The 19,383-nt window shown below is 37.2% G+C and overlaps 1 protein-coding gene across 2 annotated transcripts in view; it reads right to left on the reverse strand.

Moving 5' to 3' along the window:
• Nucleotides 1-19,160, reverse strand: part of Sox102F (transcription factor Sox102F) — a 313,951-nt gene extending 294,791 nt beyond the window's left edge. For both annotated transcript variants that reach the window (XM_089172878.1, XM_089172867.1), the window contains exon 1: nt 18,888-19,160. The gene's annotated coding sequence lies outside the window, so the exon portion shown is untranslated. The remainder of the gene's footprint in view (nt 1-18,887) is intronic.
• Nucleotides 19,161-19,383: the final 223 nt, after the last annotated feature.

Genomic DNA, 19,383 nt, shown 5'->3' on the forward strand with positions numbered 1-19,383 from the left:
TGTATTTGAATGTTTTTGTTCTTTTTTGATACGATCAGGACAAAAGATACTTTAGAATAATGTGTTTTATTACGATAGTTGAAATTTTTTTTTTCATCAATTTACAAAACGATATTCAAAGTTTCATTTACTAAGATATGTGCAAAACGTTGGTTGCACCTCGCGCCATCGATGCTAATTGACTCGAGCTACAACATCGTGTTAAACACTTTATCGCTGTATTATATTGACGTTAAAGATCGGATCTCGACGATGAAACAACTGTAAGGCGTCTATGTTAGGTTTCTTTATGAGCTTTGCAACTCGTCGATCGAAAAGTATAAGTAGATACGTAAGTACGTACGTAAACTAATTTTTTTAATCTTTCCTATATCGAGAGAATGTTTGATGAACTATGTTCCCAACCTTGTTGTTGTTAGACTAACTGGTGAATATCGATAATAAAATACCATTCTATGACGTTTCTAACTTAAGTTCCAATCATTATGAATATTCTTTCATGAAAGTATACACAATACACAGGTAAATAAATATAAATGTAAAAAAAAAGAACTCGTGTCAATTAATATACCTTAGACTTTATAAATCGGTTACACTTAGAATGTAATTTTCGTTAAAATTTATCTCGATTAAACAGGTATAATAACAGGTTATTCACCTATCATTCCACAAAACTCGATCTTATTTTCGTCATTTAGTTCGGAAAATAGATCTCGATAATATGTAAGAAAAAAAATTCTTAATCTAACCTGAACGAGATTAGACAAGAAACTCGTTAACACTGGTCCCCAATAAGTATTTTATTAGATAAAATTTTTTTCACACATATAATTAACTATAATAAATACAAAGAAGGAAAAAATGAAATAAAAAGAGAGAAAGAAAATAGTCTTAAAAATGTTCTTTTTCTTTTCAATTCAATACATTGGATGTAACTTCAAGAGAGATCATCACGAACGTGCGTAAGCCAAAGTAAAAGCAAACACAGGCAGGTACGCTTTAATTAATTATAGTTCACTTCTCGGCTTCTCGTCATAGAGTCATCGGAGCGTGAAGACAAACAACGTGGACCAGAAATAGCCGGCGACGCCTGGACCCTGAGGCATACATGAAACTATCTCTCTCTCTCTTTCTCTCTATCTTTCTTTTTTATTCTCTCTCTCTCTCTCTCTCTCTCTCTCATGTCTTTCTCTTCTCTTCCCCTTCTTTAGAAACGTTAGCAACAATACGCACGTGTAAAGATTTTCTCGAGCCTTTCGAATTGCGGCAGCAGCAACAGCAATACTCACGTGCCCCGTTGTTCATGATTCGCCTATTGGAATTTGGTCTGACGTCAACTCACTTATATATTAGTTATATTATAAAACAAAACAAAAAATAAGAAAGACACAAATAGAAATAAGTATATGTATTATCATGAATAATAGCGATATTACGTAGTCATCGTATATTTCATACTTGGAAACTTTAACTTGGGTTGGTAAGTATATAACTATAATAGTATTAATACATGTAAAATATGCATATATGTATTTATATAGAATATAGAAAAATGATGTTCGTAGGTCCATACACACACTCTCTCTCTCTCTCTTTCTCTCTTACGACAAAACAAGATTATTGGAGATATGTGGGTAGTACACGAACGTGGCCATGGAAGAGAAGAGGGGCCCCTGGTGCGTTGTATACCGGGATAAGGGGTAAACGGCCTCCCAACAGCCTAGACGTACCTTGACCCGTCCGAGAATGAGAGAAAGAGAGAAAACAGAACGTAAAGAAAAGAGGAAGAAAGAAAAAGAAAGAGAGAAAGAGAAAGAGAGAGTATAGAGAACAGGTGCGCGACTGTTGACCGGCAGGATTTGGTTACTCACTGAATTATCATACACGTTATTTTGTTTCTTTCTCTCTTTCTCTCTCTTTCTCTTTTTTACTTTAACTCATGCTAGATCAAGCTTCGATTTAATCTCAACGATTACCGACGTACCATTCCCAGGGTGAGGTCAATTAAGATGAGTTACCGGATAATATCTAACATCGTAGTAATATGCCATACTCCTACTACTCGGTGTGCGAAATTTCCGACTAACTATAAAGGGAAAAAGGGACGCGAATCCGGGGGATGTAGTTAGTTAATTTTTCCGATTAAACGTCGATGATACCCGTATAGAACGTTGGAAAATTTCGCTTGATCGTCGATCGTAGTATATGATCTATCTAAGCGTAAAAGTATAGAAGAAAAATAAGAATGTAGTTATAAGGTTGTATAGGAGTTAGGAAGAACTTAACTTATAATATGTATGTATGTATGTATGTGTAGATTCAATCGATCTACGTCGGTTTACGATCGTCGACACGGATTTTCGCTTGCTTCCTGGAAAGTGTGTCGCAACGACGTATATTCGAACTTTGATAGGAATCTCTTCTCTTGCTTCGTTCTCCCCAGGGCGTAATTCTATCTATTTGAGATAATCTTTAACGTTATAGAACGTTCTCTCTATATATAACATTTTTTTTCTTAAATTTTAATTTATTTTTCATTTTCTTTTTTTGTTTTTCATGAAATATATACCCCAAGCTAGATATGTGTGTATAGTATACTGCGTATCTGCATAGATGCATACCGTGGTTAAGTTGTTTTAACGTTTTTCGTCTCGCGGCAGCCACACCTTAGAGTCAAGCAAACGAAATTACAGAGAGGCCTTCGTAGGACGGTAGCGCGTAACCATTGAGGCCGGTAGCACGGACTCTCGATGTAATTGTAATGAAAGTGTAATCCAGGTTGGTAGCATTAACAACAGTACTTTCGTATAACTTCTTTCCTTTTAGCCTTTCGGCGAGGTAAAATGCATGATGGCGAGTGTTAGTACTCGACGGGGAACCGGTCCATTGCTTAGAAAAATATATTCTCTTGACGTCAGCCGGGGGAAAAAGATTAGAAACGACTGTTACCCCGGTTGTTCACAATGAACGCCGGACGACGGACAGCTCTCGCGTAGATTAGAATCGAGAACTCGCTAGCGTAATATTAAATCTCAACAAGCCGATGCTGGGGCCGTGTGTTTATAACGTTCGAACGATACGTCGATGAACTCTCTCTCTTTCTTTCTCTCTCACTCACTCTCTTTTTCATTCTTTCTCTCTTTAATTCTAGTGAGTTTCGATCTGGTGCAATCGGAAATGATTAAAAGTTATTTTCCTCTTACTGTTTAACGACAAAAGAATTCGAAGGTGAAACGTTATATTATACAGGTATTGAAATAAAGATATTACGTTGTTGTTTCTCTTTCTCTATAATTTCTCTCTAATGATTGTGTTACGTAATTTTAAAAATTTCACTCCTATAAAATATACACGTGGCAGTAACAATGAGATATTAAAAATAATTATTTTTCTTTTAACGAGTTAACGAGAGATTTTTATTTTTAAATATTACTAGAAAGAAATCTAAATTTCTTTTATTAATATTATATTTTTGATAATTTTTATATGATATATTGAGGCGTATTTATTTAATAGAAAAAACATGTGAATATTACCACCTATCGTTTAGAACAACGTTTATCATTCCATTTTTATAATTTATTCTAACATATTTGTTTGTAATGACGGTACTATGACCTAAATTCTTTGAATAACGAGTTATATCGTATTATACGAATAAATGAAATTATGCATTTTTTTAATTTTATAGTAATTTATATAAAACAGAAAGTGAACGCAATAAACTCATGCCTTATTCTTTTTATTATAATAATTATTATTATTAATGGCCTTTTATAGAAACGTTCTCTCTCCTCTAAGGGTCCATACCCATTAGTCAGTGATACGATTGAATGACCGACTAAACAAATACAATCAAAGAAATTATCATGACGCCAGTGTTTCGTAGAAGAGTTGTTTATCTTATCTAATCGAGACTACTTTCACAGCTTTCGATTTATCATTGTGTTGTTACCTAAATAATCTATTGATACGAAACAGTTCTTAAATACTAAACAAATCCAAATCAGATATCGCGAAAGCATCTTTTGTGCTATAGGATTAAATATCAATGGATGCAAATAAAAGATATTGCAGGCTTCATTTATATTTGACAGATAATCAACTATATTGATAACTATGAAAATGAAAGGAACAATGTATAATCAATTACATTAAACAAACGATACTTCATTTAATCCTAAAGATAACAATAATAATTTTGCAACTGATCAAAGATAAAACATGACCTAAGTCTCGAATACTGTACCGATATTTTGCATTACCATAAAGATAATAGCCATGATTGTTCAATCTAATAGAAATAAAACGTTATCTAATAATTGGGTCACCTGTTATAAGTTGAGAAACGCTGTTTTTTTTTAGAACATATCGAGATCGTTTTCTCTGCTCGTTAAGAGAGGTGTGTTTAAGTTTCAAGGATTGGTCCAGGATGATCCTACGACTAATGACGTCCATGTGTATAAATCTAGCATTCGTATCATCCTTTTCTCTTCCTTCTTCGTTCTTAGCAGAGGATACTACGTACACTTACGTTAAGTTGAAACAATGCGTCGGTGTGAATCCACTCAGCTAACATACGAGAGCCCGCGTTTGGGTTGTGCGACGCGATTCTCTCGCTACGATGCCAACGTGCGTGGGCTGACACTCTGACAAGTTGACAGGGAGTTTACCCGGCACCGACCACCCGACACCTCACTGTCAAACGAGTCCGGACTCTCTCGTAACTCTCTCTCCTCTCTCCCTTCTATTTTTCTCGTTCACCTAACATCGTAACCACTTCTTCGTTTTGTATATTCTTTTATTTTTTATACTTTTTGTTTGTATTCCCATGATTGCTCTTTCTTCCCTCCACCCCCATACCCCTTTAGTGTCTTCGTTTGATTTCTTCATCTCACCGATTTAGGTGAATTCGATTATAATGACGAGTACTCAATCCACATCTTGTTGCTTTGCACTTTTCTCTTTAAGTTTTTTTTTTTTGATCGATTTAAATAGGTTCACGAGAAGGGGCTATATATATTACTTTTACTTTTTTTTTCTCTTTCCATCAAACGAAGGTAAATTAAATTAAATTAAATGGATAATTTTACAAGCAGTGGTACAAGCCGACCGACGGATACGGTCATGCGTTTATCACCGGTTGCACATCCTGACTCGAACGTGTTAAATCAACTTCTCTTTCTCACTCTCTTTTTTTTTTATGTATGCTTCACTTCTTCACTTCATCTCGATCGGCTACTCGTTAATTTAAATAAAAATGTAAACACATCACGATTTATTAAGAATCGATTTTTCATTGGATAAGAAAAGTGATTTTGTACACAAAAAAAAATATTAGAAAATAAATGACGTATCAACCAACTTTGGTTTTTTTTATATTACAAAATTGTTAAAGACAAAGTATTTATTCTTGTAAGTACTTATTCTTCAAAGTACTAAAATTCGTGTTGAGAAAAATAAGAAGGAAAAGAATTATTTGAACGATAGCTCGCGTTGTTCGTATAGTTTATAAAGAGATAAGAGAAAAGACACTGGAAAGTACAATTATTAAGAACCTATAGAGAGTCCTAGGCTTGTTCACGAACGGAACATCTTCTAGGACCTAAGCACCTATTTGTCGTTGTCGCACGCAAGTATGGTTGTCACGAGGACTCGTTCTCGGTGATAAATTTCTATGGAACGACATTATGTTGCCTGAGAATTCTACTTCCTGGCTCAGTTCAATCCTCTTCGTTTGTCTATCTATTTCTCTTTATCTCACACCTTTTTCCATTTTCTACTTTATTATTATTTTTCATGCAATCATTTGAAAACAGACGAAAAAGGAAAAATTCATTTCCTATAAAACGTCAGATTTGTTTTAATCAAAACTCAAAATTATTAATGTCAATATTTTAACGAGGTTTCTTCTTCTTAATTGGTTGAAATTATAATCAAATAATTTATATTTATATATTTTTGGAAAAGGAATTTTTATTTTTTTTATTCTTTATGTGTATGTGTTTAATCTACGCAGTAATCATTTCGAGTTTAACTGCATTTTCCCTTAGATGAATTTTCCAAATGTTGTAGAGAGAGAGAGAGAGAGAGAGAGAGAGAGATAATAGCGTTGCTCTTTTGCGTCTTCGTCGCGAATCGTGATCCCGTTGAAATTCAACGATTTGGAATCGCGTAATGAGATAACGCGTGAGCTCGTCACGAATCCGAGAGACCGTTAAAAGCGGGATAACAGCAGCAGTAACAGCAACAGCAACAGCAGCACTAACATTTCTCTCCAGGTATCCCTTCGGAAAGTTGCCGAGGAAATATTTATCGCGTTGCAGTAACAGTAACAGTAACAGCTCTTCTTCAACCCCCTCAACCCCCTGCCCATGCCCCTCGTTCCCTTTTTCAATTCCTGCAACGAAACTTCTGATATATTTGCCGCCGATTCCAACGAAATGCGAGGAAGAGATCGATGGTATTCGTGACGAGGGTGTTGGGAGGCCTATATTATACAAGCGAGAACGTTTCGAAGTTCGATTTAAATGAGAGTAGTAGTAGTAAACCTTGACGTAAAGGAATCCGAAACGTTTCGTTAGACACTCGTTTAAAATATAGGTATATATCGTAGTAGTAGTAGTAGTGAAAAGGGAAAAGGATAACTGCAATCGATCGGAAACGTTCTTTGGTATCTTTCGTTTATAAAGACGGTTAACTATTTACGTGTCATAAAATAGTTTCGTTTCGAATAAGATCATTAGATAGACAGAGAAAACGAATTCACGAATAAGATTAATAGTAGTAGCATTAGTGATAGTAGTAGTAACAGAGAACATGTTAGATGGAAGTATAGGAAAGCAACGGGAGTCGTCTCGTTGACGATGGTACACGATTTTAGTACTTGAGAACGTTTTCCAGCGCTTGGCAGGACATAATAGCGGGACGATACACGTTGACGTAGATTTACAGAAGATTTACTCGCCTGAGGTTTGTTCGGTATAAGGGTGAGGGACGTTGAATATACCAAATTGGGAGCGATCGTACGTCTCATTAAGTATCGAGCTCGTTCGGCTGCTCTCAGGTAGGGACAATTACCGTCTGAGCGACAGCAGCGCCGAGATAATCAGGTAAGAACGATCGAACGACAGAGAGAATGAGAGAAAGAGAAAGAGAGAAACGCGAACGTATATTTCACGAGACTGTGGATTTCTTCGATCTCTTCGTCTCTCTATCCACAATGTTTTGCTCTTACGGGGCTCTGGAGACTCCTCCGGTGTCTTACGATCCACGACAACGTCAAGGGGTGGAGATAACATCGGGCTAGCATGCAACAATGCAGCCGCGCATCTGCATACGACTACGGCGATAACCGTTTCGTTCGTTTCAACTAAAAGTTTTTCTTAATGTTTTTAAACTCAATGTGTAGGATAATGCGCTTTCGTTCTAACAATCCGGCATCTTCGAACGAACGAATTCCCCATGTCCAACGAGTCACGTTACAACACCGATCAAAAGAACTTGTTAGTTCGTTTAGTTTTAAAGTATATATAAATCTTCTTGGAAATGATGTTTCGATTTTTTGTCTTTTTTTATTATATTTTAACAAGACTTATGGTTTAAATTATTTTTCAAGATACAATCGTGACGTTATGTTTATTCATACGACTGTACGTATGTATGCATGTACGTATGAAATTATTTTACTTGATAATGACACGCGAAAGATGGGACTGAACGTAAGGAAAAATATTCCAATTATGAATTTTGTAGTCATCGTTATATTTCTCATGGTGAAATGCTTTTAGAAATGAGAGAAAATAACCGGTAGAAGAATAAACGAAGAACGTAAGTTTTAAAGAATGGTAAGAAGAGGAGAAGTTGATAGTAGAACGTTTCTTCTTTCGAGGTTTCCTTCTCTCTCACTCTCTCTCTTCCTTTTGGTTGCAAGGCGCGCAGTTATTGTAAACTTCTCGAGGAATAATTACACTTTCGAGAGGGAGCTTCGGGATCAAACGAGAAAGATCTTGCGATTCACGACAGTCAGGATGCAGATAAGATCGGGCTGCGCCCAACAATATGTCGAGTAAGCTTATACGGCTGTAAATGTTTGGTCCAACGGCAAACGAGCTCGGTGATACGTTTTAACCGAAGCCGCGAGCATCCGGCGAATAAGCGTTTTGCGAATAAGAGAAACAGAGAAAAATAAAGTTGGAAAAGAAAAAGAAGAAGAAGAAGGGAAGGAGAAGAAGAAAAAGATCGTCGTCCGCATTAGGCGTAAGAATTTATTTTAACCCTTTACTTATCCCACTCATAACGTACGGGTGCAATTTTATCTAAAACAATAAAGACTTGAATTTATACGTTTAACGACTTCCATATTCTCACATGTGAATAACATACTTATACTTCTCAACGTGCATACATACATACATGCATAAAAAGTAAAAGAGGACATGTTTGTCGTTTTGTAAAACAACTTAAAACAAATAAAAAAACATTTTGATGTTTCTATGCTTACCACAACGTAAACCGGAGATTAACGAGAAAAAAAAAGAATTCTAAGTAAGAGTCAAAAGGACTTCGTTCGTATATAATATTATAAACGAACGTAATTAAAGGATATTTAATCGATCGAAAGATTGCAAGCAAAACTATCATTGTACTAAGAAGAATAGTATAGAAAAGCCGGAAATCCGGTGGTATTGAACGACTAGCTAAGATACAACTTGTTAAAGAAAAGCTCAGTTACTCTTGGTTACTTCTCATTCTCTTTCTCTTTTTTTTATTTCTCTATGGTGTGTCTTTCTCTCTTTATACAGGTAAGAATGGTTGATCGTCCGTGTTGCATTGTTTCTCAGACGCAGTAGATCATTTGTGCGGCACGGTTCGTGCGGCCAAACCGCACGACCCACGCGAAAAATAAACAGAAAGAGAAAGAAAGATAGACAGACGGATAGAAATAAAGTAAGAATAAGAGAAAGAGAATAAGTCGCGATACTCGTAGAGAACGGGCGAGAGCTGCAAATGTTTCACCGGCTGTTATAGATACTTACATAAGGAGAGAATGATGTATGGACCACGATGGGTAATATAATGTAGGCGGCTAACGAGAAAGGGCTCGGGTATGGTAGACTCTGTGTTCGCGCGAGCGCGCGAGCGAGCTCAAGCGCAAAAGCGAACCCGCGTCCGGGTGCGAGAGCCTCAAAAAAAAAAAGAAAAAAAGGGTGGATCCGTAAATTCGTAGCCTTCAACTAAATCAGTGCGAGTAACGACGAGCCCCGTCCTAGCGCACAACTTGCATCGATATCATATCCCGGGCGCCGTATTTTGCCCGGAAGGTGCTTCTTACCTCTCGCTAAACCACGTTCCACCTTCCTTCCTTCCTTCCTTCCATCTTTTATATATTCTTTCTCTCTATTTTTTTATGTGATTTTACTCATACCTTTAACAGGATTTTGCAACGTAAGAATTATTCGGACGAGTGATCGACACTCGTGGAATTTTCATGAATAGTTTGAAATATTTATACAAATATTTTCTAAATATTTTATTAACAATTCTTGTAATGACATTTTTAAGAATTCTTTTTATATTATTATTGTAAGAAGATTCTAAGATTTTGATCATTCTTCCTTTATATTACGAATTTTATAATGAAAAATATTTTTGCTTAATATTTACTGTATATATATAAATATAGAAATGTGTATAATAGATTTGTCATAACCTTAACTCGTAGTTTATCTCTATCAACTAATCTTTAGCGGTACTACGAACAAGAAATCTACTCCGACACGCAGAATTCCATGAATTCTTCGAAAATTCTAACCTCGACCTCGCTAATCGAGATTAGAAAGCGCAGATAATTCGAGAATAAGTAACACTTCGAAAGGAGAACGCGTGAATAGAATTTAGGATTTCATATAAGAATAGGAGAGTGTGAGAGAAAGAGAGAGAGAGAGAGAGAGGCTTTATTATATACGTTAAAACGTATTTAATGGTGGTGCTAATAGTAGACCAAAAGTCTTCGCAATTGATCTTTGAAAAGGATTTCATGCGTATGAAGAAATAAAGCACGAAAGAAAAAGTCCCAAAGTCTAAACACGTGTTAGCAACTTGGTCGTCAGAATTTTCGTTTTTATTGTTAATATGCCTTCTTTTCCTTTTGTAAAATAATTCTTACGTTACGGAGTTTAAGTATACGTTTTACATAATGCTTCAAAATAATGCGAACGTGCGCGAGTCGGTAGCATTATTTTTTAAATTAACCATTGTAAAAGCTAAACAAAAGGGGATGAACCAAAAGTTGAATTATATTCGATTGCTTTGAAATAACTTACATTTTTCTTTCTAGAAACTTGTTGTCGTTGGCTTGTTCTATCTATCTCTCTCTTTTTTTTAAAGTGCGTGCGTGCTCGCGATAATTAAGGCTATTCTTTAAATTATACATGAATGGACTTATGCGTGTGTATACTTCGTTACGAATTACCAATACAAAATGACTCGTAAGAGAAGGACTCTATCTCTCTTTCTCTCTCTTTTTATTTCTTGTGAACACTCACACAATTCTCGATGTTTTATGTTTCCACCTATGCATGCGTAACGAGCCACGTCGTCGTAACTCTCCGTTCAAATCGTCCACCTTCACCAACGCTGAGATAACCAGTTAACAATCATTCTCGTAATAATATTGGAGCGAGAACGGAGACACGTTCGATTTGAACTTTGACCGTCGTTGTTTCTTGAAGAAATTTACTTTGATTTTAGTATAAAAAAAAAAAAAAAACAATAAAGAGAAAAAGAACATAAGTACAATAGTAATCAAAGATATTTTGTTTGAACTTTGACCATCGTTGTTTCTTGAAGAAACTTACTTCGATTTTTGTATCAAAGAGATTGAAAACATAAGTAGTAATCGAAGATATTTTGTTGTTGCTCTTATTAAAAATTGGTATAATCATATTTGACAATATTCAACATTTTACTTTTATGTAAAAGAAGAGAATAAAGTAGATAAAAAAGATTGAGAAAAAAAAATAGGAAGAAAAATAGCATTAGCAAGAGAAATGAAGAGGAGTTTACAATTGATATTCTATTAAATCACGTTAAATTTTCAAACGGTACTTGTCTTATCCTATCTCGAAATCGACGAGGCAATTCAGCATCCTTTCTACGTCTAATTACTCATTCCGCCGGATAATGAGTTCCCGTACTACCTATCGACACTGGACGCGGAGAAGATGTACGAGCATTAGCAATTCTAAACGGTGTGCTAGTCCTAGGGCCCGCCGAGAGAAAGAGAAAGAGAGATAAAAAAAGAAGATGAAACGTCTTTACGAAGCGAGCGTAAATAATAATAATTACACGTCGAAGAATAACAATCGCATATACCGTGAAGAATCGAGACTCCGTTAGGTTGACTAAGCGGCGTAGGAACAGTAAAGACTATACGAAACACTATATTATATTTCAACTCATGCACGTATATATACGTTCTTCTGCCCTTTTTTCTTTTGTTTTTTTTTTTTTTTTGAAAGGATAGACCACGCGTCGTATTTGCCCATTTTTTTTTTTTACGCAACTCTTCTTCTTCTTCTTCTTCTTCTTCATTTCGCGAGATACTTCGCGGTATTCAACAAGACTAAATAAAATTTAAAGTTTAATGACTAACATCCGTTGTTCCGATAGATATCTTAATGCGACCGGATTTTCAAGTCCCTTGAGAGATAAGTAACCGCGCCAATGAAACCCAGTTGATAGTTTCTCTCTCTCTCTCTTTCTCTCTTCTTTTTAACTATGTATCTCTTTTTCTCTTTTTTTCTTCGTTTCTTTCACGGTGGCGGCTATTTAAACGAGCACGAGCTTTTTGGATTCAAAAAAACACAACTACCATCACAACTAATATCAAAAACGAGAGACAACCCTTTAACGATCGGCAAAACCCATAACAATGTCGATCAGCGAAAAGATCATTAGTGGGCCGAATTCCACTATGCGTCCTTAGTGATCTTCCTAAAAGATACAACTAAACGAAAGATACTAAATTCTTTCTATTACTTTCAGCATATTTCCGATTAACTCACGACTATAATCGCTATTATTCTACTCTAACATTTGCCAATTTCTTTTCTCTCCCTTAACGATGCCGCCGCCATCGTAGTAGTCTTTTATATAAAAAGGTACATAGGTTCATTCGTTCGCTTTTTAAATACCTACTGTATGGGATAGGTGGTAAAAAAAGGACGATAAGAATATCTTGAATATTCATAGGACTCTCTCTCTCTACGATGAGAAACGAATAAAGTAGTTCAATATAATATACTCCACGAGAAAATAGATGATGACTACTTCTAATACACGTACGGTACGTATTATACATGTATAGAATATAGTATGTTGTTTGAAGAAGTAAACGCGTTCCTTCCATAACGATCGTTAAAAGATATTATTCTTGAAGAGTAGTAAAGCGTAGGCGCGAACAGTATTAATTCAGAAGCCGAAGCGCGTTAATTGGAGCGAGTTGGTAGCAAGTATTGATTATTTCAGATTTATATCGTGCAACAGAAATATTTTGTATCCTTTTAGAACCAAGATAGAAAAGAGAAATGAAGAAGAGAAAGAGAGAAAGAGAAATAGATCTTCTAGCAAATGTGTGTTTGATGTAGACTTTAGGAAAGAATGAACAAGAAAAAGAAAATAAGAAAGAGATAGAATAAAGTGAGATAGAGATTGTTTGATATAAACTCTACGAAGAAACTCACTAACTCCCTAAGGGGTCTATAATTTTCCTTAGGCGAACTAGCGCGTGTGCGTGCATGCGCGTGCGAAACAGCAATCGTCGTAGCTCCAATTACGGTTCTCGAATCGAACTTTGTTGCACTCGTCCTGTAAGTCCGCTCTGTTATTCGTTCCAAGAGTCCAGAAGAATCACCGGTTACGATTTTACCAAAGACTCATCGACACGCATATTTTGTCGATCTTTATTATTTTTCTTCTCGAAGTTACCCTCTCCCTTTCTTTTTTTTTTTTCTTTTAACTTTTGATCGCCGTAATTATAATATTTGTACAATTAATTTTTTTCTTATCTTAAAACACCCTTATAGCTTATATAGAAATGGTTTAAGATATATGTAATTGTTTTCTATAATTTATTATAAGTATTATAATTATTATTTTAAAAGAGTATTCACACATATTTTATTTATATCAATTATATATAAACAATCTAAATATTACGCTTTATTTCTAAGTTTATTTAAATAATTGTTAAGTGTTCAAATAATATTAAATTTAATTTCTACTTGTACGTCAAATGGTTCTAACAATAACATATTATTTTTTATAAAAAATGCTTACGCGATTTTATTGTTAAATGTCAATGATAATTAAAGTCAACGAAATGTCGTATGGATTTACTTTGATAGAGGGGAAAAAAAAGAAACGTAAAAAGGTTTCTCACACTCGTGATGGTCACAGGACGTACAACATAGTTGCTAGCTTTCCATTCATGTTGGCTATCACTTTGCAGAGAGGATTAAAGAGAGAGAAAGAGATATAGAAAAGGACACGACACCGATACACGCTCGAACGACGTTATCTCGCGTGCAAGACGTGCATTTTACGGATGGATGGTGCCACTCTCATCCACATGCTGCGATCTCTCTGGAACTGGACGATCAAAGTTACGCGATGCGTGCCTATAACGAATACCCCTCTTCCTCCTCATTCACTCACTTACCTTCCTTTACCTCCTTCTAGTCATCTCGATATCCTCTACCTACGACGAGGATTCGTTATTTAATTTTTTTCCTTTTTCTTTTCTTACAACTTTTCTTTTCATTTTTCTTTATTTCTATCCAACCGTCGTAGTTCGTTGTACAAATCGATTAACTCGAAGAGCTCGTATTTCCGTTTTTCTCAGTTGGCACTTCTTATTTGAAAATAAAAAATACAAAAATACAAAAAAGAACAAAATAAATAAACACAACTCTCTAGCAGGTGCATCACGCGACACACCAACGGCTTATTCTTCTTCTTCTTCTTCTTCTTCTTCTTCTTCTTCTTCTTCTTCTTCTTCTTCTTCTTCTTCTTCTTCTTCTTCTTCTTCTTCTTCTTCTTCTTACCGAGTACATTCGTCATTTGCAAATATATTCAATTGTTAAAAAGAATTGCTGTTATTACCATGATCTACTGAACAGAATTATATTACAAATGTATATAATTGTTTAAAGGAAAAGATAAAAATGATAAGAGAGCATGTACTTAACGGACTGGCAAATGCGTATCCTATATGAAACGATATCCAACTTTCGAATCTCGATTTCCTCGAGGGGTCTACGATTAATCATTGTTATGAGGAAAATTAATAGCTAACTGCCCAAGAATGAATGGTGAACCTGAACGTTGAAGAAGAATAAAGAGAAAGATCGAAACTATACTGTCATCGTTCGAAATCTACCTAACGTTAAATCATCAACATTCAATTGTCTATCTTACGATTGAATCTTTCGAAAGAATACAATTAATCCCATCCGTTTATATTTGTTTAATATTAATATATATAATATAAGATAAGAAAAGGTTTAGTATATGAGACAATGATTAATAAGCCGATAAAAATAAAATCGTTCGATGAAGTTTAAGGGGATGAGGGTTAAAAAGGGAAAGAAAGATTGATTAATAGATAATTCTTGATCGAAATCAGCAACGATTGGTCTTGTCGTCAGGAAGAGAAAAGAGAAAAAGTATAAATAAGACTTAAAGGTGTAAAACGAGCCGGGTTGGTCGAGTGACAAACGAAACTTGCGTGAAAAGACGAATGAGGAAAGGGAACCGCGAGAAGTTGGTTAAGTTTTAAGAGAGCGGTCAAGGAGTAAATATCTGGGTTGCCGGAGGAACAGAAGAAAAGAAAATAAAGAAAGGAAAGGTATGGAAAAAGAGAAATAAAGAAAGAAAGAAAGAAAGAGAGAGAAGTATCCCGTGTAGACGGGAGCGTAGGTACGTACCACACAACCACCACCAACGGCAGGTGAGTTATATCGGTTAAAGGACGATGAGCAAAGGAAAAGGAGAGAGAAAGAGAGGCCCTTCTCGAAGGGCCTGCGGGAGGAACGACTTATCCCGCTTTATTCCAGTTTAAACGGTCCGTCAAAGTCACCATTACCATTTCGTTTCGCGCGAACCATTTATTTGCGCGGTACCTGGACTCGCTGCTTATTTATAGCCGTCAATTAATTATCGCTGAATAATGAGCGCGCATCCGCGGAATACATTAAGCCGAATCCCCATTCTTAGCGTCGTTTACTCGTCGGGGGCGGCCGGTTTCTTCTTTCTCCTTCGTCTCGATTCTCATTCTCATTCTCTCTCTCTCTCTCTCTCTCTCTCTCGTTCTCTTTCTTTCTTTCTTCTTCTTCTTAAACGAAGGCCACCTTCGATTCGAACGAGCTTTTCTGTCTATGGCTCATTGTTCGTGTCCCTGAACGACGTCGACAACCGCGTTCGTCGATGTACACTCCCTGTTAAGCTGAAATAGGATCCGGTTCAGGTGTTGTGTTGTGTCCGCGTTCTCTCAACGCGAGAGAAGAAGAAAAAGAAGAAGAACGAACGAACGAAGAGATAGATAGAGAAAGAAAAGAGGAGAGGTAGATGCACACCATAAAGAGGAGAAAAGAGGGAAGAGAAAAGAGGAGAAGAGAAGAATTTCTCGAGAGGTAAATTCATTTGCGCGCTGCCGGAACTGATTTATATGGCCGGCGCGTCGAGACACTTGTTTCACCCTCCACGATTCCAGATTCTTCACGGTGTACGCGTCCATCTTTCGGAGAAGAAGAAGAGGAAAACGACGACGACGAGGAGGAGGAAGAGACTGAGGAGGAAGAAGAGGAGGAGTAGGAAAGATCTTTACGATCGAACGAGCCGGATCGATAAATTGTTCCAACGTGTTTGTTATCTCGCGATCGTACTTCTTGATTTTTTTTATTCAATCCCTCCCCCTTCACCCAGTGATACAAAAATAAAATTAATTCTATGTCGTAAAGACGAAAAAAAGAGAATAACAATTTAAATGGAAATTTCATAGATTTTTCATTTAAATCGCTGTAATCGTATTAACGCATATTTTTTTCATCACAAATTCCTTTGATCAAAAATTATTTCTTCGGATGAATACACTTATATCATCGGTTGTTTTTCAAATTCATATGAGAGAAAGAAAATAATAAAATGCATAGAAATTTTATATTATTTTCTACAATGTACCAAGAGCAACGTATCGAATAAAATAATAATCGTGAGTATATCTAGCGGTTCCCAGGGAGTCGGTGATACCACTCACAGTGGTGTATACTCTTACTGCGAAAACGTTACTCATCGATTCCGCACGGTGCGTTTCCTCTCCTGGTGAGAATATACTATGAAGAAGAGGAGGAGGTAAAGAAGTGAAATTGCGTGGCTAGGTGAAGTGAGGATAGAGGAGAGAAAAAGAAGAAGAAGAAGTAAAGAAGAAGAAGAAGAAGAAGAAAAGTGTACATTTAATACGCATACGTGGTTACGGCCAAATGATAATAAACGGGGGATAAATACCTAACGAAGGACGCAATGGTTGCATGGCGATCGCCCATTCATATGAAGCAGGTATAGGAGGGAGCTGGAAAAAAGAGAGAGAAAGAGAAAGAAAGATAAAGAAAGAAAGAAAGGAAGAAAGAAAGAGAGGGGTGCGCTTGCTCTGGCAAACGGCGCGTTCACCAGGGACAATAAATGACATTGGGCTGTGCTTCTCGCGACCAAACGACGAGCCACGACCGCCGGTTTCTGCCCGGTTTTCTCCTCCTCCTCCTCCTCCTTTTCCTCCTACTCCAACATCTCATCCTCTTGCACGTTCTCTCTTCTCTGCCGCGCCACTACCATCTCCTCCTCCTCCTCCTCTTCTTTCTTCGTACGAGCGTAGGCAGGTTGGCATACGAGCTGCGCGGTCAACTCGCCAGCTCCTCTCTCTGCTCTAATGAGCTTGCTATTATTTGCTTTATTGAATGCAATTAGAGCTTACTCCGTGTCCCTGGCTCCCTCTTCCTCCTCCTCCTCCCTTCGTCCCTTCTCCTTCTTTCTCTGTTCCTTCTCATCCTCATCCTCCTTCGTGCTCCACTCTTCCCACCACCTTGCGACCCATCTTTTCCCTCTCTTTCCTCACACGAACCTACCTACGTTCGCAGCAAACCCTCTCTCGCATACATGCTCCTCACACTTATATACTTATATACATACACACACACACACGGTCTCATTCGCGAAATACTCTCTATCGCTCTCTTCTTGACGTTTTCCATGAAAGTGTGAGAGAAACAGCTCTATCTATTATATATCTTCTTACATATATATGTATATATATGTACTCGGAGATGTGTTTATTGTGTGTACGTAAGTAGGCACCTACGTTCATACTACGCGTTTCTACTGCGTAGAGACTATCGTCCAGAGTGGACGACGGGCATAGCAATCAAGCACGAACGGACATGCATCCGCACACTACTGTGTAATTTCTAGAACAAAAACCTTAGCCGTAATTGTGTTCATTATCTTCGGTGAGCCCCTCTCTATAGAAACAAAGCGACCCGGCATCAAAAGGGATAGTTGGGATAGACGGAGAAAGAAAATGAAAGAAATGGCGTTGAATCTAGCAGCTTCCGGCGCATCATCTTACTCCGTACATACTCTCCAAGATTTATTTTTCTTTTCGATCTTTTCGATCGTTTTCTTAGAATGCTCTATCACTTTCCCGGGAATATAATGAAGTCCCTCCCATCATGAAGGTGTTTCATTATAATTTTAGTAAGCTTAACGTTGTTGCGTGTCTTTTCTTTCTTACCTGGGGGAACAAAAAAAATTAAGAAAAATAAAAAGGAAAAAAAGTAAAGATTAAGACACGATGCAGTTCTTCACCGAGATTGGCAGCAGCACGAATTTAAATTATTCCTTGCGTATCGTAAAAAACAGCACGGCTAAAATGTTTCCTCGCACTTACTGAAGATATTTCATTTTAATTTTTGACACTTTGCGAAATGCGACACGAAGAAAATATCAAGATAAATTAGTTGAAAAATAAAAACGACAGGATGGAAAATGTCCAACATTGTTTCAGATGCAATTTACCATGATATTATCCTAATCGAATTTTAATGGCACGAAGGATCAAATAAAAAGAAAAAAAACAGAAAGAAAAAAAAGTACTCAAAGCGATTAAACTCGAAAAGAAAGATACTTGTAAACCTCTCAGGGTAGAAAATATTCAACGAATATGATACCCCCTCTATCACACATTTCCCCCCATCAACCAACATCTCGAAAGATTTTCCTTATCCCCCGCAAAATGTTGATTTCTCATACGCTCATATTAGAGGAACGTAGAGAATCTTCTTCGCGAGGAGATTTCCGTCGAAGGAACGCGAAAGACCGACGTCTAATGTAAGTGCTTTGGCGAGTAGTCCTTACGCACGGCATGCGTTGCACACGCACGTATGCGAGGTAACATGTGAGCGCGTGTAGTACGAGACCGATGTTCGCATACAATACACACGTAGAAAGGTATCGGCGACGTGCAGCAGCAGAAGAAGAAGAAGGCGGGGAGAGGGGTTTAAGTTGAAAGGAGAGAAAAGGGATAGAAAGAGAAAGAGAAGGACAAGAAAAAGAAAAAGAAGAAGAAGAAGAAGAAGAAGAAGAAGTAGAGGAAGAAGAGAAAGAAGAGAAAGAAGAAGGAAGGCGGTGGTGTAATCTACGTACCGAGTAAGTAGAAAGAGAAAGAAAGAAAAGGAAAGAAAGAAAGAAAGAGAAAGAGAAAGAAAAGAGGATGGGTGCTGGATACACTGGCCGCATATAGGTATAATGACTGGCACTTCTATGCATTATCATACCGCTGGTGGCTCGGCCGGTGCCGGTCCGGTCGAAGCGCGCTGCGGTGCTGCGCCTGGGATCAGAACCGTGGTCGGGGAGATGAATAATTTCAGGACGGGCACGCAATTACGTGCGCGTACGTCTCGCGTACCAAGTAGCCGCTCGTCGACACACACACATACACGTTTATACACTTACACTTGTACACTTATATGGTTTAAAACACGCACACCATAGTACGAAAAAGAAGACACGGCGCGTACGATGAAGAAGAGCAACACGAGCCAACGACGTGCCTCCACCAACCTCCCTACCAAACCCCCTAACCTCCCCCTTATCTCCCTCATACCCCCTTATGCCCTTTTTCCCTCCCCATCCTACTTCGTCGCTCCATAATCTTGGTATCATTTATATTTCACTGCGGGCAATTATTTCGGAACCCGGTCGTGCCCATCGGGTGTCCGATAAGTTCGGACTCGAATCTTTGCCCCGAGTTTGTATATATGTATGTATGTA

The sequence above is a fragment of the Polistes dominula genome, unplaced genomic scaffold (assembly GCF_049000335.1).
Source record: "Polistes dominula isolate Pdom_NZ unplaced genomic scaffold, Pdom_raw_medaka contig_28, whole genome shotgun sequence".
Classification (NCBI taxonomy): Eukaryota; Metazoa; Arthropoda; class Insecta; order Hymenoptera; family Vespidae; genus Polistes; species Polistes dominula.